The sequence below is a fragment of the Rattus norvegicus genome, chromosome 13 (genome assembly GCF_036323735.1).
Source record: "Rattus norvegicus strain BN/NHsdMcwi chromosome 13, GRCr8, whole genome shotgun sequence".
Lineage (NCBI taxonomy): Eukaryota > Metazoa > Chordata > Mammalia > Rodentia > Muridae > Rattus > Rattus norvegicus.
The window spans coordinates 63749976-63774014 of record NC_086031.1 but is presented as its reverse complement, the minus strand read 5'-3'; the positions used below and the strand labels follow the sequence as shown (position 1 = coordinate 63774014).

General features: G+C 38.0%; 2 pseudogenes; both read right to left on the bottom strand.

Moving 5' to 3' along the window:
• Positions 1 to 493: 493 nt before the first annotated feature.
• Positions 494 to 2009, bottom strand: Rpl29-ps13 (ribosomal protein L29, pseudogene 13; annotated as a pseudogene).
• An 8531-nt stretch (positions 2010 to 10540) lies between these two features.
• On the bottom strand, positions 10541 to 11038 carry LOC134481626 (large ribosomal subunit protein eL29-like; annotated as a pseudogene).
• Between the last annotated feature and the right edge of the window lie 13001 nt (positions 11039 to 24039).

Here is a 24039-nt window from a genome sequence, read left to right as displayed (position 1 = left end):
CCCACAATGCTGCACAAATGTGGGTCCCCAGCAACTGGAAATAGGGATGTTCCTAAAGCTGTTGACTGGGGAATCTGCTTCCCTAACTGGACTGCCTTGTCTGGCCTCAGTGAGAGAGGATGTGCCTAACCCTTCAGAGACTTGGTGTGCCAGAGAGGGAGGATACTAGGGGTGGAGTTGGAGTGGGGGCAGTCCTATCCTCTCAGAGGAGAAGGGGAGAGGGCATAGAATAAGGAACTGTATGATGGCGGACCAGGTGAGGGGACAGAGATTAGGCTATAAAATGAATAACTCAACACATTGATGGAAAAAGTAAGTCGCATTAAACTTTATTTCAATAGATGCTTGAAATATTTTTTGTGATTAAAAGCTTGTCAGTTGTCACATATTTACACTTGAGAATATTTATGTATTTATTTATTTATTTATTTATTTAAGGCAGAGACTCCTTTTATTGTTTGTCAAGGTGACTGGGGTTGAAAGGAATGTGCCTTCAGTGAATGTGGTCCATGTCACTATAAAATTGTCTTCACGAAGCAGGTACACAGTTCGTCCATCTAGATCATGCCCATGTTGCAGGGGTGTGTTGTGCAGGTTGAAAATGAGGTCTACAATGGAGTTGGGCAAACATGTGAAAGAGGCCATGTATAGGTCAGAGAAGCACACGTGGTGCCTGGAGAAGTAGGTAGCATTGTACAAAGCTGGAAAAATGCTCCCAAATTTGCACTGAATAGGGCCTTTGTGGTGTATCTTCTTTCTTGCTGATCCCACATCCAGCTTGTCAGCACCATCAGTGACTCTGCATCTGTAAGTCTGCCTGTACTCTAGCAGCCCAGTGAGAGCCTATTGCTAGATCAATAAGTGTATATACGGTTGTGTTGATTATGAGGATCTCCCGCTCCAGCTCAAGGGGTGTTGCCTCCTGTGTGCAGAAGATCTACTAGGTCTGGACAGAGGTAGTCACAGAAGTAGAGCACTCAAGGTCCTCCCCATTCTGTCAGAGGAAGGAAGTTAAACAGGTTTCTCCGGTGATAAATCTTGACCTTTTCTAGGCCAGTGATATGGTCCAAGTGGAGGGAGTCCTTCTCATCAAGCTTTTGAAAGGCTTGTGCTGGGTGAAAAACTTGGGTTTGTCTGACCAGACAATGACCACATTGAACAGGTGGCAGCAATTGGGACCCACCATCTGCCCCAGGCCTCTGTCCACAAGACTGAAAGGACTGTTAGTGAGGAGGAACAGCTTTTTCCGTGGATCGTCAGGTGGCTCAGGACTGCAAATGTTTCATCCCCTCTCAGGATGTACTTCTCCATGTCTTGCTCAATTTACTGATACATGAAGTTCTTTGCGTGCACACCCTGGACGGCATGTGCCACATTTTTGTAGAGGCATACTTGGTCAAACTTCAGGCTGTGGCCCAGAAAGTGGTCCACCACACAAGACACCAGTGCCATCTCTGGGAGTGAGATGTCCATGAACTACTTGATGGAAGGGCCCTTGCCCTAGAAGCTGCTCACATGGTATAGTAGGATGTGCTATGTACCAACATATAGGTCAATCATTTTATCATTAGTCATAGGGTGGATGCCCCTGTAGGCTGTTCCTACTTGTATGTAATGAAAAGTGTCAATTTTCATCAGAAGGCTCTTCTAAATGTCTTTGTGGAAGCTATGGATGGCAAAGCCGGGGTCATAGTCATACTTCCAAATCTCTTCAGGGTACTTATATAGTTCTCTATTAAGATGTCCCAGGCAGCATTGAAGATCTCAGGGTACATCACATCTGTATACTGGGCCTGTGTGTAGCCATCGTCAAAGCCACAGATTCCAACTTCACTCAGGCTGATCTCATTTTTGATGTAGTTGGCTGCTGGATTAAGAGGCTTCTGACTTCAGGGGGCAGTCTGTGGTGGTGCTGGAGCAGGGGTTCCAGGACCCAGAGGGCTTCAGCTAGGGCAGGATGGTGAGGACAAGGCAGTCATAGGTCTGCCTTGGTCTCTGCACAGCAGCCATCACTGAATGTTGTGTTTGCTGCCCTTCGCCTTTCTGATTGCCCGCCTGCCTAACTGCCTGCCTGCCTGCTGCCCTCCAACCTCAGGAAACAATTTTTTAGAGTATATCAATGAATTACCTGAAGAGTTTTCTAAGGAGACTATCTCATTGAAAGATTTAAGTGTGTTTATTGTTTTAATGGTTTATTTTCAATTGTACTGACTAGAAACTATCATTAGTAATCTAGATGCTCTCCATCTGTGTTAAGAAAAATCAGTGTTAAAGATTGGTTAATACATAAATTGCAGAGTTTCAGATCATTTTATCACGATTACAAGAAAACTGTGAAAGTAAAAGTAAATTTTAATAATGTTTATTAATTCATAGTACTGGAATTGTATTTATTTTTAACATCCAATATAATTATTTAATTTTTTAGCCATATATAGTTTATTTGCTGAAAAACTATAGTTCATTAAAGCTATATATGCCATGACTATGGAAAATTCCTGATTCTAGAAGAAATAATTTTTAATATTTATTTTTCATTTTATAAATAACTTCAATTAGCCAACCTATATTAAATATAAAAAAATGTTGGAACGGCATACGTCCCAATTTCAAGAACTATCATTCATTGATATGCCCTAATACACTAATCAAGACACTGTGGAAAACTAGTACATACATTGGACTTTGGAGAAAAGAAACCAGCTCAGAAACAGATCCACAGAAGCATTGCCAACTGTATTGATAACAGTGCACAAAAGAGATGCATACCTGTCATCAGAACATATGATCCTGAAAATTCTGAATATTGATATGCAAAAAGCCCAGGGATTCTCTTCTTATCATAGTAAAGTATTACCTCTGAATTCTTTATGAATATAGGAAGAAAATGAGAAGCATTTCAGAGGTAAATGAGAAGTATATTCACACGTAAATATACAGGTGATAATCTAATGAGCAGTATTTCATAGTGAGTATTCAGATACAAAATAAAATACAATCAGTGAAGAAACTAACAAGTTCAATTTAATTAAAATTATAAATTCTATCTCCATTATATATATTGTTTGCAACATAAAAGCAATCTTATAGTATAGTATACTTTATTAGATATTAATAAAGATTAAAATTAGATACTAATAAAAATGTGTATCTGAAATATACAAAAGTTTCTTCATGATGAATAGTAGAAAATATATCCTCCAGTTTAAAATATGCAAGACAGTTTTAGAGACAGTTGTTCAAAGAACATAGCAAATAAATATTTTCAAAAAGCTTCAGCATATGTTCCTTAAGAAATGAATATTTAGGAGGCGAAAGAGAAGGCTCAATGGATATGAAGGAATATTGCTCTCTCAGAGAACCTGGATTTGATTCCCAGCACCCACCTGGAGTGGCCTGTAGCTCGCTGTAATTCTATATCTATAAGGATTCACTGCCTCTGGTGTCATCTGAGCAAACACATACACATACCCCACACCCCCACACACATGCACACACAAACATAATGTAAACAGTAAATAAGCGAACAACAAACACTCTGTATTAGTGAAGATTACAGGAACAGTAAAAATTTTTGAAAAAGTGTGTGACTTTAGAACTTGCTGTTTAAAAAATCTTGAGGTAAATACTTAAGATTTTATTAGGATTGTTAACCCAAGGCAATGAACTATCCTACATTTGTTTTCTGTGAAACAGGACACATGAACACATGGTGGTGTAGATTTCCATTAGTGTAAATTCAAATAAAATTACTTTAAAGAGTAGGAGGAGCACGTTCAACATCTTTAGTTATAAGGGAAATGCAAATCAAAACAACCCTGAGATTTCACCTCACACCCCTGAGAATGGCTAAGATCAAAAACTCAGGTGACAGCAAATGCTGTCGAGGATGTGGAGAAAGAGGAACACTCCTCCATTGTTGGTGGGATTGCAGACTGGTACAACCATTCTGGAAATCAGTCTGGAGTTTCCTCAGAAAATTGGACATTGAACTGCCTGAGGTTCCAGCTATACCTCTCTTGGGCATATACCCAAAAGATGCCCCAACATATAAAAAGGACATGTGCTCCACTATGTTCATCGCAGCCTTATTTATAATAGCCAGAAGCTGGAAAGAATCCAGATGCCATTCAACAGAGGAATGGATACAGAAAATGTGGTACATCTACACAATGGAATATTACTCAGCTATCAAAAACAATGACTTTATGAAATTCGTAGGCAAATGGTTGGAGCTGGAAAATATCTTCCTGAGTGACTTAACCCAATCACAGAAAAACACACATGGTATGCACTCATTGATAAGTGGCTATTAGCCCAAATGCTTGAATTACCCTAGATGCCTAGAACAAATGAAACTCAAGATGGATGATCAAAATGTGAATGCTTCACTCCTTCTTTAAAAGGGGAACAAGAATACCCTTGGCAGGGAATAGAGAGGCAAAGATTAAAAAAGACACAGAAGGAACATCCATTCAGAGCCCATTAAGAGCCTGCCCCACAGGTGGCCCAGACATATACAGCCATCCAATTAGACAAGATGGATGAAGCAAAGAAGTGCAGGCCGACAGGAGCTGGATGTAGATCACTCCTGAGAGACACAGCCAGAATACAGCAAATACAGAGGCGAATGCCAGCAGCAAACCACTGAACTGAGAACGGGACACCCGTTGAAGGAATCAGAGAAAGAACTTGAAGAGCTTGAAGGAGCTCAAGACCCCTTATGAACAACACTGCCAAGCAACCAGAGCTTCCAGGGACTAAGCCACTACCTAAGGACTATACATGGACTGACCCTGGACTCTGACCTCATAGGTAGCAATGGATATTCTAGTAAGAGCACCAGTGGAAGGGGAAGCCCTTGGTCCTGCTAAGACTGAACCTCCAGTGAACGTGATTGTTGTGGGGAGGGCGGCAATGGGGGGAGGATGGGAAGGGGAACACCCATAGAGAAGGGGAGGGGGAGGGATTAGGGGGATGTTTGCCCGGAAACCGGGAAAGGGAATAACACTCGAAATGTAAATAAGAAACACTCAAGTTAATAAAAAAAATTTAAAAAACAGAAGTGTATCTTCATATTTCAAATTAAACAAATATAACTCCTAAAAAAAAAAGAATAGGAGCATGGTAGTTTTCTCCATTTACATAATGAATGAAACTTCAAAAGATATTGCTGGATAAGAATATGTAAAGAGAATACCGAGCTTCATCTTACAATTATGCAGTCTCTGTATTTTAAACTTTGCCTAGGGAACAACAGACACAGCTTTATGTGCATTTTTTTCATTTTGCAGTCTTTAAGATGGGAAATAAGCTGTGTCTGAAGAGGTCTGAGTGGGATGTTCTGTGGCACTTCTCATCACTGGGAGTATCATTCTGCCTGAGATGATAGCAGTATATTTTTTACTTAACTTTATAAACTTACAAGTTTTATTATTAAAGATGACAAAAGAATTGAATAACACAGACTTTCGCTGGGATAATTTTACCCTGGGTAGTGTCAAAGCAATCGTTATGTGTTGTATAATTCATTTCTTTGTAACATAATCAGAATATTGTATTCACGTCTGGATTGTTCACAAGTATTTGACTTCAGCTGTAATCATCCTTGTTCACTCACACAGTATGACTCTTCATGTGAGGGAGAAGGGACCATGATTGTCTAGAAGTTAGTTTATGCTCTTGATTTCCTAATTGATTGTTATCTTATATATTCTCAATTTTTTTTGTTACCTTCAGTAAGGCAAGGCTTTTTCATCCTGAGAAGGGAGTAAAATAATGCAAAATACCAATTTTGTTCTGTGAATTCCCTGAAGATTAACAGCTATGTGCCAGGCACAAGGGCTGTTTAGATTTTGTTGACTTGCACCAGGTCATTAATGATCTGGGAAGAGGTTAATGTAAGTTGAAAAAATGCATCCATCAGATTGGTCTTTAGGCAAGTCTGTTAGTCATGTTCTTGATTAGTGATTGTGCAAGAAAGCTCAGTTCATCATCAACAGTGAGCTCAATCCATCATTATGGGCAAGTGACCTGGGTTGTAGAGAATGGCCAGCTAAGGAAGAGCCATTGGGAATAAAGCCAATGAACAGATTTACATAGTCCCTGATACAATTCCTAAGCTTAGGTTCCTGCTTTGAGTTTCTGCTCTGACTTCCTTCAATTATCCATTCTAATTGGATCATGTAAGCCAACTCAACTCTCTTCTTTCCTTCTTGCTTTTAGTAACGTTCTTTATCACAGGAAAAGTGGCTAAGAAAATAGTAGAATGAGGCATAAACAGGGCACAGAATTCTACAATTTTGATAACGAATTTTTTTGCTAAGACAGAGTTTCTCTGTGCTGTCCCCAAATGTACTTTGTAGACCAGGCTAGCCTTGAACTCACAAAGATACACCTGCCTCTGTCTTCTCATTCCTGAGATGAAAGGCATGCACCACCATCACTCAACTCGATACAGCTTTTGAAGAACCACTTAAAATGCTGTTAGGAAAAAGAAAACGTGGGCAACTTTAAGAAGGGAAGGTCAGGGCATTTTGCAGAATGAAAATGGTACACAGTATGACTTGTGTCAAGACCTGAGAGAAGTATGGAGAACACACTGTAGGAAAGTAGAAAGCTGTACTACTGAATATGAGAAATGGCAATGACGATGAAAAAAATCTGAGTACGAACAGCAGAAAGTGAAATAAGAGGTTGTGTAGGTTTCATCAGAGGATAGGAAGGTAATGTAATAACATTTTACTGTTGGTTTTAATAATTATTAGCAAATTTTAAGTAATTTAGGAAATTTTAGCAATTACTTTGGTAAGCTAGCAATTAGTAATAAAACACTATGAATTGTAGAGATCATATATATATATAGAGAGAGAGAGAGAGTGTTATATTTATTAAGTGTATACTTTGCAAATACTGTCATCTGTGAACTATCTTATTAATGTATAGAATGTGGCTTTTGCTGCAAACTGTTTTAAAAATTTCAAATAGGCTATTTATCTACTTTTTTCTTTCTATGTTTGTTCTCTCTTCATATCCAAGAAATAATTGCCAATTCCAACATTCTTAAGTTTAAAAAAATGTGTTTTCCTCTAATAGTCAAGAGTTTACATCTTAAGTTTAGTCTTTGGTCTGTGCATATTAATTTTAGTTATTGATCTTTAAGAGTCTTCCCTAAGAGACTGTGAGATTCAGCAGCAAACAGATGCTCGTTGTTTATGTATCACTCAAGCTAGGAAAAAAGTTACCTTCAATTAATAGGGTTCTTTAATAAATAGTTGAAGATTTAAAACCAAAGTTCTTGTTAATTAAGAAAGCAATTTCTTGCTGCTGACATTATACTAAATATTTTAGAAGTGATAACACCTGTAAATGGAAAAAATATAGTATTAAGAGAATAAATTATGTGTCTGAGATTACACTAATGCCAGCTTAGAAGCTGGAAATTCATGGGAATAAGATGTTAAATGACAGAACAATAAGATCTTATGAATACAAATTGTGTTCCCTGGGTGACCGTAGAGGTTCTCAACATTATGTACCATCAAAGTCACTCAAAAAAATTTAACAAGAAATTCTGTAACTATACCCCAGATTCCTGAGATACTTGGAACTTCCATTTCTAAAGCATCCTGGGTGATAATTGTGCAGTTGCCTAGCATCTGCCTCACACAGCTGCTTAAAAATCACTGAACACTATCAGAACACAGAAAGATCTCATTTGCGTGGATATGGGAAATGCACACGAACACTGGAAATGTGTTATTATCTATTCAAACTGTCAGCTGCCAATGAGAATTGTTATTATTTGTCTAGGGAAGCATTCTTTAGGGATTTCTCCAGCTCAGTTTTCTGATAATAGAACCTGTATCATTGTTACTGTTAGGAGAAAAAATAATGTTGAGGAAAAGTAACCATAAAACTGTGTCGTAAGACTTTAGGTAGATGACAGCTTAAACTGACTTGTGCAGGTCACACAGAGGAGACAAAGGAAGAAGTGCTGTGAGACACAACTCCATGCCACTCACTCAGAGCTAAACCCATGAGTGGACTTTCACTTTTTAGTAGTGAAAGAGATCAATTAAATCAACAATTACAGAATGAATAATCTAATTCCACAGGTTTGTGTGATATCAAGAAAGTGGCTGAAAGTAAATTTTATCAAGTGTTACTTTGTTCTAGGAAGCTTAGGATAGGTTCTCAAAATAGTAGGAACAAGAACTCTCTCCTTCCTGTTTCACAAAGCTGTGAGGTGTTCAGATGAATGTAGTCCTCTGGATGCTCAAAGAAACTTCCCTTTGTGACAGGTCGAGACCGGTACAGAAAACCAGAGACCAAAATGCTGAGTTCTGGAGAGCAGTTTGAATTGATACATCTACAATACACTTCTAGCCTACAAGATTTACGGGTCATTTTGGAGGAAATATTTTAAGAGCCAAAGGATAGGGCAGATTGCTGTGAGACTGTTTATTTTAGGATTGTCATTAGCTACACCCATAAGGTATTACCAACACGTCTGCCTAAGCATTGGCTGGAGAAAAGACATTAATAGAATTGCTAAAGTGCGTTGGAAAAGCTGACCCAGACCTCAACTAAAAAAATAACAGGGTTCCGAAGAATACTGAGTACCTTCCCATCCCCACCCTGCACTTCATGTCACTGCAGGATGAAGTGCACCTTTTCCCACTGAAGTCAGACAAGGCAGTCCAATTAGGAGGGCAGGATCCAAGTCAGGGATTAGCTCACACTCTAGTTGTTGGGAGATGGGCATGGAGACCAAGTGACTCATCTGCAACGTATGGGCAAGGGGGGTTCCTAGGTTTAACCCAAACATGCTCTTTAGTTTGTGGTCCACTCTCTGGATGCCCCCAGGGGTTCAGATTATTCACTCCGTTGGTCTTCTTGTAGAGTCCCAATCTCCTCCAGGTTTCTCAATTCTTCCCCCAACTATTCCACAAGACTCCATGAACTCCTTCTAAAGTTTGGCTGTCGGTCCATGCATCTGTTTCTATTAACTGCTGGGTGGCGCCTCTCAGAGGAGCTAGGCACCTGTCTGCAAGCTTAACAGGATAAGTATCATTGACAGTGTCGGGGATGTTGCTTGCCCATGGGATGGATCGCAAGTGGGGCCAGTCAGTGGTTGGCCTCTCCCCCAGTCTTTGCTCTATTTTTGTCCCTGTATTCATTGTAAGAAAGAAAATTTGTGGTTGAAATTTTTGTGGGTGGGTTGGTGTCCTTATCTCTTCACTGAGAATACTGCCTGGCTAAAGAAAGTGGCTCCATAGACCCCACTGCTACGTGTCTCAGCTAGAGTCACCCTAATGGTCTTCCTGGAGTCTCCCCCATCCCATATTTCTGACTCATCCTAGGGATCCCCCTACTCCCACACTCCTGATTTCCATTCACTCTCCTGTACCTTTCTCCCTGGTTCTCCCTACATCTGATCCAACTTTGAAACCTGTTCCCCAACCCTAACTCATTATTCCTTCTCCCATTCGATTTTCCCCCCTCCATTCAACTCCAATGACTATTTTATTTCCTGTCCTGAGTAAAATTCAAGCATCCTCCCTTCGGCTCTTCTTCTTATTTTGCTTCTTTGGGTATGTTACAATACATGGGAATCTGGGCTTTGTGGCTTATATTGACTTATCCTTTTTTATAATTCTTCCTCTTATCAGAGGATAATGGTAGAGGTTTGGGGGAAGGACTACATGAGGGGAGGACTGGTAGAAGGTGGGTCTGGGATCAGGACGTAATGTGAATGAATAAATAATTGAGAGAAGACAAAGGGATGTTGAGAATGGGATAGTATTCTTTAGGAAACAGGACAGGAATTCATTATCCATTAGCAGTCAACCCTGAATCTAGTAACATTAAACATGCTGAGCAGGCTGTACTTATACATGTAAGGATATATAAGTACACATACATATATGTATGCAAAAACAATTTTAAAAGGAGACCATGAACTTGAAAGAGAGCAAGGAGGGGTATGTGGAAGGGTTTGAAAGGAGGGAAAGACAGGCAAAATTATGTAATTATATTGTTCTCAAAAACAGAGAGAACAATGGAGGAGTTAGAGAAAGGTCTGAAGGAGTTGAAACAATTTGTAACCCCATAGGAAGAACAGCAATATCAGCCAACCAGATCCCTCAGAGCTCCCAGGGACTTAACCACCATCCCAAGAGTACTCAGGGATCGACCTATGGCTCCATCTGCATAATTAGCAGAGGATGGCCTTGTCAGACATCAATGGGAGGAGAGGACATTGCTTCTGTCAAGATTCAATGCCCCCAGTGTTGGGGAATGTCAGGGTGGGGAGGTGGGAAGGAGTGGGCAGGTGGGTGGGTGGTGAAGCACCCTCAGAGAAGTAGAGGGACATAGTGGGTTTCTGGAGGGGAAACCAGTAAAGGGGATAACATTTAAAATGTAAAAAATAAATATCCAAAAAAAGAGAGAACAATTTTTTTTTCTTTTCTCAAGTTTATTTGTAAAAACAGCATAGGACACTGGTCATTTGTAAATAGTGTGTGTCACAGCCGTCTCTCTGTCTTCACACAGCAGGAGCCTTTTCTATGGGGCCTTCACAGGGGCCTGGGGACCTCTGGGAGCCTGAGCTGGAGCTGATGCCTGGGTCTTAGCTGGAGCTTTGGCCTCTGCCTTGGTTTGAACATTGGGCTTTGGTTGTCGGCGGAGCCTACAACCCTTGGCCATTTAGCTCCAAATCCTCTTTCCAAGCTTGGGGTGAGCGGTGAAAGTCAGATGGCTGAGTTTGCGGCTGGGGTCCTTTGGCATCTTGGGCTTGATGGCCTGAGGCTTCACAAGGGCCTTGATGGATTCTGTGTGTGCACTCACTGCCTTTGCATTGTTGGCCTGCATCTTCTTCAGGCCTTCCTTGTGTTTCTTGGCAAAGCACATGTTCCTCAGGAACTTGGGTCGACCCCCTTAAGAGATCCGTATCTTTGTGACCGAGTTTCTTGATGCCATTTCTGTGGTACTTGCTGGACTGGTTGTGTATAGTATGGTTCTTGGACTTGGCCATGTCTGTACAGTAACCCAGCTGCACCTGGGACTGGAAGAGAAAGAAAAGGGAACAATTTAAAGAGGTCAGTTGTCATTTTCTAGCTGTGTCTCGGATCTGAGGAGTAAGTTCTAGGATGAGAACATTTGATGTGGGCTGGGATGAGAACGTGTTGCCAAAACAAACAAACAACCACAATAAAAAACAAACAGGTAAACCCTGGAAAATTAGGGAAAATGTTTGAGACTAAATAGTCAAGAGTCATGAATCAGGATACTCCCGTGTATCATTTGTGACACATGCCATGATTTTCCCACTTCCTTTGTTTGAGTCTCTTCATTCCTCATCTCATAGACGGTGATACATTGTCTCCTATCTATATGTCTTGTATAAATGCAGTGTGTAATTCAACGAATACTGTCTAAACCATTCTAGCAACTTTGGGTTACAAATAATACAAACATGCCAAATAATATTTTGCTTTTTATCCCAGCATAACTGAAAGGAAATCTTCGAGTGATGCAGCATCTTATTTTACATAGAATTCCAATATTTATAGCATTAAAGTTAGTATGGTTTCCTACTATATTTATATCAGAACATTCTTTCATCTGCAAACATTATACAGGGACAGTGAGTATACAGGAAGCTTCTTTAGTTCTTCAACAATTCCAAGATTGTATTTTTATTTCGCTATGAAAGAATGGAATGTTTATACCTGTTCCCAACCTAAAATAGACCCATTTATATTCCCATTTCTATTTAAATTCACCTTTAAATTTTTAAAAGTTTGGTCTGTCTCTTTGGATAATAAAGATGCAAACTCTGCCTTAAAAACAGGCATTGATGAGGGAACAATTCACCAAACTGATTTGCTTTGACACATTTCATCTGTCTTGGAGCTTGATATGCATCTGTCGTCATTTCCATAAAAATGCTTCTGATTACTAATCAACTCTTTTTATTAATAATAATTTAAAACTTCTCCTAATGATTTAACATTTTAATAAAAATGCCAGACACATGAACTTGGGTGCCTATTGCCAGTAGTAGTAAGTTGCTCAGGTAAACTGACGAAATGGTAAAAATACAGAGAGACTTCTTATGCTTAAGAAAATTAACAATTCTTTATGGTTAATTAATCTTGAATTGTTTAGTTCCAATTGATTGGCAAACATGAACAGGAAGACGTGATTGTAATTGGGAGGGAGGTCAGTGAGCCCTGAACAATTCACAGGCTTACCTGTGGATTCTTACCATTTGGCTTCTCCTGTTTTTTGCTTCAAGTTATCTGGACATCTTTAGGAACTACTGTGGAGCTGTCCTTCACACATTAATTATTCTACATCACCTAGTGTTAACATACAATGTTTGGGGACTCATCCAAGGAATAGTCTGACATTTTGTCAGTTTAATGTTCAGAAAATTTGACAATTAAGAAGATAATTTTTGAAGATGATTTTTCTTAAAAACAAACAAACAAAAAAAAAAAAAACCAAACCAGCGTTTTCAACAGTGTATAGAACAATAGTTAGAGGTAGATTTTCTAGTCCTTTCAAGCCCCCTTTTCAAGAAGATATTCAGATATTCCTTTCCAAGAATGTTTCACTATCCTTGTACATACTGTTCACAATCGAAATGATTTTCTTGGACAAAACCACTCTTTGAGTGCTGAAATACATTAATGTCCCCATTTAATATCTCAAAAGGAATTCTTCATATCAATGGGTCCAAAACTGTTGTTCTCCTGTCCATCCCTTCCTTTCTTACCCTAATCTCATTATTTTCCAGTGTTTCATGTACACTAGAGTGAAGCCATCAAACTTAGCTGCACAACCAGAAATCTTAGTCTTTTCCATGATCTCGGCCACAGCAATCTGAAAACAGCTATTACTATCTTGATATCCCTGGAATGTAAGCATTATGAACTGATTACCACCTAGTCAGAGATACTGTATAATAGTCTTTGGAATAGTAGATCAATTCACCTCCCTCTTTCTTCCATGTTCAGTTCTTGTAATTTTATGCATATTCCCCATTTCAGATGAGAAACCTGACTTTTCCAGCCCCTTCTATAACTTCTATCATGTGCCCTCCTATAACTTTCAGTCTGTCATTATCCAGTTTAAAATTTTCAGTCATTAATCAAGTGCTGATCAGTTAAGGAGAAAACCAACTAATACATACCATCTGTTTGCATGGAGACATGGTGTACATGTGTCTTGTATCTTTAGACCCATTCATGTTCATCTCATCAGAAAGCTCTGAATATTGTCATTACTTGGTGGACAGATCCTGGCTCAGTGGTTGGCTAGAACACTGTAGAAGTTCAGATTAAGATAGGTCTGAATATAACTGTATATTAAATCAAGTTTCTTTCCTTTAGATCATTTACCTTCATGTGACGTTATGCTTTTTGTCCTCTACTTTCTGCAGGAAGTCATTCTCAAATACTTTCATTAGCATACATTTAATTTAATCTTTTAAACTGCAGATGTTGCAGATGACAAGATGGGTTGGGTACTGGGTGAAAACTGTACAGAAAACGCTGAAAAATAGTGTACTTGTGGGTAGGAAGGAAAGGGATGGGCATTATGGCAACAGTTTAGACCTATTGACATAAGGGACTCGCTTTCAGCTTGTGAAAGGAAACGTCAGTGTTTGCATAAATGGTTTGCGTGAATGGTTTGCATAAACTTCAATAAGGATAGACAACTTTTATAAGCACCTTTGACTAAATGAGTTTCACTACTACCTGACTTATTGGTAGCCTAACCATTAAACATGGCTACCTACGAACTGAATATTGCACATGGCACCACTACCTGTGAACTGGATGGAAACAAAGTTTCCTGACATTTTATTTTAAAACATGTTTTACAATCACTTCTAGTGATCAGTCACTGAGTATACGCTATAAAAATTATGTTATAGTGTAATTTTGGTTTGCTACCAACATGTAGATACTCACAAATATATACAAACCAAGCTTGAAACTCACTGTCTTTATGTTGTTCAAATTAAAGCAGTTCTAGAAATGAGAAAAAGGGTTTGAAATCCATCTTTATAATATGAATAATTAATGGTAATTGTTCTGTCACACTGAGGAATAAAACTGTTAAAAATATTTTCCTGCTAATACACACTCATTACCCATACTAAAGAATTCACTCTTAGATCATCTGATACCATTTAACAAGGTGAGGACTTTGAATAATACTTATAAGTCATGACACTTCAAAATACTTAGTACTCAGTCTTTGTTTTGCAACTCTGAAAGTAAAGTAATAATTTACCTTGCAGTTTCAATCAAGATACCATGAGATCTGAATTCTCAGAAAATTTCAGCATGAATTCATAGATGCATACTGTAAAAGAATTAACTCCAGGATTTCTTCTCATATGGTTTCAAGTACTGAGACAGTGAATGAATTATGCCTAAACATTTCCGAAATGGAGATACATACAGCTCAATAGGTAAAATGCTTGTAAAAATATCATGAGAACACTAATTTGGATTTCTGGCAAAGGCAGTGTATAACAGCGAGTGCTTCACAGTCATGAAGATTTTAGTTTGGATCCTGCAAGTCTATGTAAAATCAGGGAGAAATTGTGACCTCAGCCCTGGATAGCTAACTGTGAATAATTTCTGGTGCTTGTGGAACAGCCAGTCTATCCAAATCAATACTCTCCACACTTAGGAAAAGATCCTGTCTAAAAAGTAGGTGGACAATGATTGAGGAAGACACCAGTATTGAACTCTGGCCTATGCATATTCATACATATGTGTATGTACTAGCAAACATACTTACATCTCTCTCTGTCTCTCTCTGTCTCTCTCTGTCTCTCTCTCTGTCTCTCTCTCTGTCTCTCTCTCTCTCTCTCTCTCTCTCTCTCTCTCTCACACACACACACACACACAGATACACACACACAAATACCTACCAAATTAAAAAAAATGATTGAAATGGAAATAAAGCTCAGTTGATACAGATACAGTCTTAGAATTCTAGAAACCAAGGTTATTTCATTGCCGTTTTCACTCACATCCAGATCCCACACTTGCCCTGTTTTGTAGTAACAGAGGTAGACCTTGTGTACATTCCTCATTTTCATATGTACCTCTTAAACTCTCTCCTTTATTATTGTGAAAAGAGGAAGACCAGTGGATTGTGTTTATCCACACATTTCTAAATAGGCACGTTTTTCCATCTGTACTGAACTAACTACCATGGCAAACTACATTAATCATCTGTGGACCATGGGTTCTGGCCTATGATTTAAGTCTCTGATAGCTGTTTTTATCTCTGGCAGGTTGCCCGTTACCTGAAAAAATACACTCATTGTGATCTTGGAGTGAACTATATTGTCTGTATTATTGAATGTATATTGTCTATCTTGTTATTCTAAAAAAAATGAGGTCAAATAACTTACAAATTAATTGAGGTTTTATACTAAGACCAAACATCAACTCAAACCAAAGAGATGACCCTTGTAAAGCAATGAAAGAAAAGGGAGAGAAATAAGACCAGCATATCCTGTGGCAGAGCATAAAATATAGTAACTATAGCACATCTCCAAATTAACATATAAAGTAGTAAAGTTCGATCAAATAATTAAGAGATTTTAATTTTAGAAAATACAAGCACCAATTATGAAATTCCAATTTCATGCATACAAAATAGCTAAAATGAGGCTGAAATGATGGCTATAATTTGAGAGCATTTGTACAAGTGCAATTTCTGACACCCTGAGAGTGAGTCAAATCAACTTGCAAGTCCAATCCCCAAGATTCTGATCTCCACATCATGAGGAGTATATGCAGTACACAGACATACATGTAGACAAAACATGCACATTAAATGAATTAAAATAATTTTTAAAATAGAAAAACATTGTGTATGAAATACATTAAAATTTAATGTTTTTAAATAACTATGATTATTGCTGGAAAGTACGACATTTCATAAACCAAAAATAAATGATCTAGGAAGATATCTGTACATACATGTGAATTATCAATATTTTTGTTTGTGACCATGTATCTGGGTGTATATGTTGATGTGTGTGCATGTGTGGCTACATGAGCACATGTGTGCATGTGTGTGTGTGTGCTTGTGCATGTGTGTGTGTGTGTGTGTGTGTGTGTTTGTATATAGGGCTTGGTAGAAGATTAGTTATTCAAAGCCAGGGACGTAGGAAATTAAAGAAAGTAATGGAAACCTTGCCACATGACAGCAGCAGGGAAAATTATTAAGAAAACAGTACGATCAGTCTGTGGGTAGCATAAGGGCAGGAAAGGGTAGTACCAGAGGAGAGAAAGAAGAATAAAGTATAATTGCATACATGCAAGAAAATACCCAATGAAGTGCATTGCATTGAATGCTAAGTCAAAATATTTTTAATTATTTTAAATTTAAAGGCACGAAACACTAACCACCTGATTTCCCTCTCTGACAGTTAATCTGGAGAGGAGCGGAGGCTGTCTGTAAGTTCCACCTGTGCCACCAGTTGAGCCTACCTAAGAGAAATCCCTAGTTTCCACTTTAGTAGTTAGCTCCTTCCCATTGCAGTAGTTAATAAACTAAAACAGTTTCCCCAAGATGATCTTTTCCCCTGACTCTTGATATTGTCTTAGGATTTTTATTCCTGCACAAACATCATGATCAAGAAGCAAGTTGGGGAGGAAAGGGTTTATTCAGCTTACACTTCCACATTGCTGCTCATCACCAAAGGAAGTCAGGACTGGAACTCAAGCAGGGCAGGAAGCAGGAGCTGATGCAGAGGCCATGGAGGATGTTACTTACTGGCTTGCTTTCCCTGGCTTGCTCAACCTGCTTTCTTATAGAACCCAAGACTAACAGCTCAGGGACCACACCACCCATAATGGGCTGGGTTCGCCCCACTTGATCACTAATTGAGAAAATGCCTTACAGGTGACTCTCATGAAGGCATTTCTACAACTGAGGCTCCTCTTCTGTGGTAACTCCATCTTGTGTCAACTTGACACACAAAACTAGCCAGTACAGAGATGTTCTCAGTCTGCTTAGGAGCCCTACCATTCTCATTACTATGTAGCCACGAGTTTTCTTGTTCTTGTTGTGTGACAAGTGGAACTAATCTTCATATCAGATCCAGATTCTTGGTGATTGACAGTGCTTATTTTGATCTTACATTGTGATTACAACACACATCAAATATTCACCATTGAACCTATATTATGAAACTTCCATAGAGTGATTCACTGGCATGACTGCTACCTTCAACCATTGACTTTAGAGTCTCAAAAGTAGCCTAATCTTTTTTTCCAAAATGTATTCTTTCTTCTGCTTTTTCTTTTCGTTGTTCATTTTTCATAAACTTTTTCTTTAGTACTGAGAAATTCTTACTATTTCCCTATTACTACCCTTTTCCACGTTACCTTTATAGTCAGAAACAATAACAGCCAAGTACAGCCTCTGTTTCAACATAGGAGAAAAAGGCACTGTTGTTGATAAGAGACATTTTCTCCTGGTTTCACCATTTTTTTAATTCAAGTTTTCAGGTCTTTTTTCACGTGTGTGTGTGTGTGTGTGTGTGTGTGTGTGTAATGTACTTTAAAGATTTCTTCTAGTATCTAGAGTTCTGTAATGAACTAAAAAGACCAAACAAAAACAAAAACACAAACAAAAAAATCATAAAGAAAATGATAAACTAAATTTTCTTAAGAAACTTAAATTTAGTGGAATAACTATACAATAGAACACATGCCAGTGAATACAAAATGGATTAGGGTACAAAGGATAATGGATGATGAGGCTGAGGATGGGTAAGTTAAGGTAGTCTGAGGGCTCCCCTCAGGAGGTGATACCTCAGCAAACACTCAGTAAGAGCGACTGTTGTAGACATTTGTAGAATGACTTTCCAGGCTGGGACGACCAGAGATGCAAAGGCTATGAATGTTCTGGAATGGAAGGAATGGTAGAATAGCATGATTTATAGACATATAACTAAATAAGTTTCTTAGAGAACTGTGTCAACTAGAGAGGAAGAGTAAAATGTGAATAACTTAGGTAGCTATTCAAGTGCTCTTTTTCTTTTAAATAATTATTTTATATATTTACATCCCAAATGTTGTCCCCTTCCTGGTGCCCCTCCAAGAGTTCTTCACTCTATCGCACACCGCTTGGTTATTGAGGGAGTGCCTTCAAGGGTATTCCCCCTTCTCTGGGGCATGAAGTCTCTACAGTATTAGGCACATCCTTTCCCACTGGGGCCAGGCAGTCCTCTGCTACATATGTGCCAGGGGCCTCAGAGCAGCCATGTATGCCATTTGGTTGATGCCTCAGTGTCTAGGAGTTTCCTGGGATCCAGGTTAGTTGACACTGTTGGTCTTTCTATGGCATTGCCATCCCCTTCAGCTCCTTCAATCCTTCCCTAACTCTCCCATAGGGGTCCCTGACCTCAATCCAGTAGTTGGCTTATATATCTACATCTGTCTCAGTTAGATGATGGTACAGCCTCTCTACTATACTACAGAGCAATAGTGAAAAAAACCACATGGTATTGGTACAGAGGCAAACAGTTCTATTAATGGAATAGAACCAAAGACCCAGAAATAAATCCACATACCTACAGGCACTTGATCTTTGACAAAGAAGCCAAAACCATACAGTAGGAGAAAAAATGTTGCTGGTCTAGCTGTCAGTCTACATGTAGAAGAAGAGAAATTAATCCTTATTTATCACTCTGCACATAGCTCAAATCCAAATGGACCAAGGACCTCAACAACAACAACAATAATGACAACAACAACAACACAAACAAATACACCAAATTTAATAGAAGAGAAAGTGGGAAATAGACTCAAAGGTATTGGCACAAGAGAAAATTTCCTGATCAGAACACCAATGGCTCAGGCTCTAATATCAACAATTGATAAATGGAATCTCTTGAAATTGAAAAGCTTACGTAAGGCAAAGGACACTATCAATGGGACAAAATGGTAACCTACTGATTAGAAAAAATAATCTTTACTAACCCTACATCCAATAGAAGGCTAACATCTAATATGTATAAGGTAGTCAAGAAGTTAAACTAAAAAAAAAAAATGAAAAAATTGGGTTCCGAGCTAAACAGAGATTTCACAACCCACAAATCTCAAATGGTCAAGAAGTACTTAAAGCAATGAGAAATATTCAATTTCCTTAGTCATCAGGGAAATGCAAATCAAAATGAACCTGAGATTCTACCTTATACCAATCATAATTGCTAAAATAAAAAATTCCAGTGAAAGCACATACTAGCTAGGATATGAAAAACAACAACACTCCTCTATTACTGGTGGGATTGCACCTGGTACAACCACTTAAGTAATCAATCCGGTGGTTCTTTGAAAATTTGAAACAGGTCTAAAAGAAGACCCAGCTATACCATTCCTGGACTTATACTCAAAGATGCCCCACCACATCATAAGAACAGGTGCTTTTCTACGTTCATAGCAACCTTATTCATAGTAGTCAGAAACAGGAATCAACCAAGATATTCATCAACTTAAAAATGGATACAGAAAATGTGGTTCATTTACTCAATTGAATACCATTCAGCTATTAAAAACAAAGTCATCATGAATTTTGCATCAAATGGATGGAACTAGAAAATATTGTCCTGACTGAGGTAACCCAGACACAATGGTATGTACTTAAGTGGTCTTTCAAAGGCTGAAGTTTCACTCAGAAAAAGAAAAGACTCTACATACAGCTCATAATGACAACACAGTGAAAAATGATAAAGGAGTTTAACATTCTCTTAACTGTACAAGTCTGGGGATAGGAAACCAAGAAACCTCTGGGCTTGATATGGGATGAAATAATTTTCATGATCTGCCTGTTGTTTTTCCATAATTAACTTCCCTTAGATCTTATAAAACCTGAATTTTTTGCAGAGAAGATGGGTAACAGGCAAGAATTAAGAGATCTGGACTTTGGCTATCCATCATAATATTGCCCTCTACAACCTAGATTATTAAAGAAACGCTGAAAGAGTTCTGGAAACCAACTTCTCAAGAACAGTATTTCTCTCTTCACTCACCTTTGACAATTGTGTATATTTCCACCTCAAAACCTATGAAAGCAGTGATGGCAGATAGGGAATAGATTTCTGGGCACTGTTTTATGCATTTTTTCCTAAAGCATATCCTCATGCTACAAAACAGTAGTGATTATAAATGTTACACATGTAATTTAGTAATGCTTAAAAAAGAAAGAACCAAATTAACTATTAGTCAATAGTGAGTAGCTTAAGTTCTTGCAAGATGAAGTTCCAATGTAAGGGCTGGAGCTGTTATTCTGTGTTAGAATATGCACATATCATGGAAATAGCTCTGGGTTCTATCTCCATTAACATACACAAAATATAAAAGATTATGAAGGAGGGAAATGAAAAGGAAATGGAGAAAGTTATATCATTTCTAAAAAGAGAAGAGCAATGGCCAACTAGTATAGAACATTTAGAATTAGCATCTAAATACAGAGCAGCCAATTAAACATAACAACTTGAACAACTGAAATGGTTCAGCATATTTAATACTTTTAATAAATTACAAATAAAAAAAGGTTGGAATAAAATCACTGTCTTTAGGGTTCTTTGAGCAATTACTATTAGGGAATGTCAAACATTTTCCTTTCCCTTTCTATCCCTCATTTCCCCCTCTCAACAGTTTCTGCCTCTGGAACACAAGATAGCCTTGAGTTTGTCTCATCCTTTAGCCTTCCAAGTTCACAGATTACAGGTTTGGGCCATCATGCCTAGTATAGCAAGATGTTGCTCTAGAAACTGAGATCAGCATAGCTGAGCATCACATTTCTCTCAAATGGCATGCTAAAGCTACAGTTATAGCCTATTATTTGGGAGAATTCTTGTTATCTCAATGCTTTGCTCCAGAATATATTGCTACTGATTATACCAAAGGGATCTTTATTTTTAAAGCCCGCAGTAGACAGTTCCATTTGGTAATCACCAGTTTAAAATAAAGTTCTAAATCTATGATTGTCACTAATAAGAAAATGATTTTCAGATACTCTGAGTGGCTATCACATTTTTATTACTGATAATCACAGAAAGTCACAAGGCAACCATCGGCTGTGTTGCTTAGATTTGGTTGTCTCCAGTACTCACTGCATTCGTATTGGAAGCAGCGCCTATTCTCCAAAGAGCTATCTCTTCAAAGCATTCATCAGCACCTTTCACATTACTTATGTATATTTTATTACTAATGATAAAAGAAATTTAATATCCAAATAGATGAAATTTCTATCATTTTAAGGATTCAAGTCTTTAAATAAAGGCATTCAGAGCAAGAATTGAGTTTATAGTCAATGGTTCCTGTGCTGCATATGTGTGGTCCAGAATTTCAATCATGAAATCTTCAATATTTTAGATGACTTATCTTTAGTTTTCTGTCATTGAACAACACAGCTCACTATTTGTAAAAGTCAGAAAAGTGAGTGTGGAGAGGGACATTATTCTTAATAATAATAAAATTTTAGTCATTAATTTTCTAACTTAAAGATGATATATTGGGTGTGATAATTTTTTAAAGAAAGATGCTAATTTTATTTTAATAACTTAAAAATTAAATCTCCTTGATCTTTGAAAGATAAGAAAAAGAGTACAGAATATCCCAAATATGTAAAAATGTAAAAATCTAGTAATTTAATAATTATTAAGGGAGTGTTCCCATGATAGCATTGAATATTCTTATGTGTTCTTCAAACAACAAGGCGAGTTGTGAACTATAAACTCAGTCCTTTGAGTTGCTCCTTCAGGTCCCTTCAGTGACCAGTTCAAACTGCAGCTCCTCTCATGTCCTGTTAGTTCAGACCCATGACTTTTCTTCTTCATCTTGGAACCACGATATCATCGGGCCTCTCACCTGAAATTTTGTCTTCACCATAATGTTACACTTCAAATTAAAAAAAATATGGGCATAGATATCACAGAGATATTAGACAATGTTAATAAAATTTTGCTAGTTCAACACTGTTGATGTTCTTAAAGAGATGTAGTGTCCTAAATGTTCTTCCTGAAATACACTTACATAGTTTATTTATTGACTCATTTTTATTCCTAGACAAGTCTTTGACAAGCAAATCCCTGACCAACCATGGGATTTACTTACACACAGTATTTTTTTTACCCTAATTTTATTAGAAGCCAAGCAAGTGCTTTAGCTAAATTTATGATTATGATTACTGAATTGTTTAACCCAGCATTCCATAAAGGAAATTCTAAAGGTTTTTCATAAAAAATGGAAAATCTAGGAAACTAAACTTCATCATCTGATTATACATGATCCATTGTCACAGGTTGGTTTTGTTCCTCTTTGGCAGTTGGAATGATTCTAGCCTCATTTCTACTTCGTTATCCCTGGCTCTTTAGCTTTATAGTCACCAAACAGTTGCCAGAATAGTAAAGAAAGTTTGGAGCAGAGACTGAAGGAATGGCCATTCAGAGCCTGCCCCACCTGGGGATCCAGTCCATACTCATACAGTCATCAAACCCAGACAGTATTGCTGATGTCAAGGAGTGCATGCTGACAGAAGACTAATGTAGCTATTTCTTGGAGAGGTTCAGCCAGAGCATGACAAATACAGAGTCGAATGCTAGCAGCCAACCATTGGACTGATAATGGGATCCCCAATGGAGAAGTTAGAGAAAGGAATGAAGGAGCTGAAAGGGCTTGCAATCCCATAAGAAGAAGAATGCCAACCAAGTGGAGTTCCCAGGGACTAAACCACTACTCAAAGAGTACACATGGATGGACCCATGGCTCCAGCTACATATGTAGCAGAGGATGGCTTTTTTGGGCACCAAAAGGAGGAGAGGCCCTCGGTCCTGCCAAGGCTGGATGTCCCAGTGTAGGGGAATGGCAGGGAAAGGAGGCGGAAAATGGTTGGTGTTAGGGGAGGAGGAAAGTGGTTGGTGTTTGGGGAGGAGGAACATCCTCACAGAAGAAGGGGGATGAGGGATGAGATAGGATTTATGGGTGGGAAACGGGGAAAGGGGATAACATTTGAAATGCAAATAAAAATATCCAAAAAAGGAAAGTTGAGTAAAATAAAACAAATTCCCCAGAGCCACCATGATTCAAGATTGTAGCTCAAAGCTCAACTCACAGAGAACTTGTATAAGTCTTTATGAAGCTCCAGATTCAGTTGCCAAAACCACATTAACCAGGCATACTAGTAAACACGTGGTATCCCAGAACTTGAGAGGTCGATGGAGGTAGATCACCAATTCTCCATTATCTGTGGATCACCAGAAAGTTTAAAGCCAACACAAGCTACATCATATACAGACGAACATCAACATTTCCACCACCACCACCACTGCCATCCTCATACATTGTCACACATTGATGGAATCATTTAAAGGGGTATAAGTCATTGCGTTCCTTAGCTTCTGTAATTACTGACTTGTAGAATATGGGACAGAACAGATATTAGAGGAGGAATCGAGGCCCTTATGTACTCTGCATTGAAATAACTTTATTATACTCCTAAATATTTTTTCATTGAGTTGGATTTCTCCTCAGTGAAACATGTTATACTTAAACTAAATTTTATTCAGACTCTGAATGTGATCTCTCTCTCGTGATTGCATACATATTTTATTTGGAAATAATGAATGATTGAGTTAGACACAATAAAACAACCCATATTTATATAAAATGTTATTCTATTACATATGACTTCTATTAAGTTTTATGACTGGTAATATATTTGAAAAAATTCGGTAATTTTCTATTACTCTTATTGTTGTTTATAGTCTAAATATAAGGTTATCAATCACTTTTTCTTTTATCTGTATATGTTAGAGATAATAGAAGGTTTTAGAATGATTACAATATATGGAGCATTAACACATGGTGCATAATATTAAATATACATGTAATTTGGTTTTGCCTTTTTCTGTATTTGTATATGTAATTCTGAATATATACATATACATATTCTGGATATATACACATCTATATCATGGGA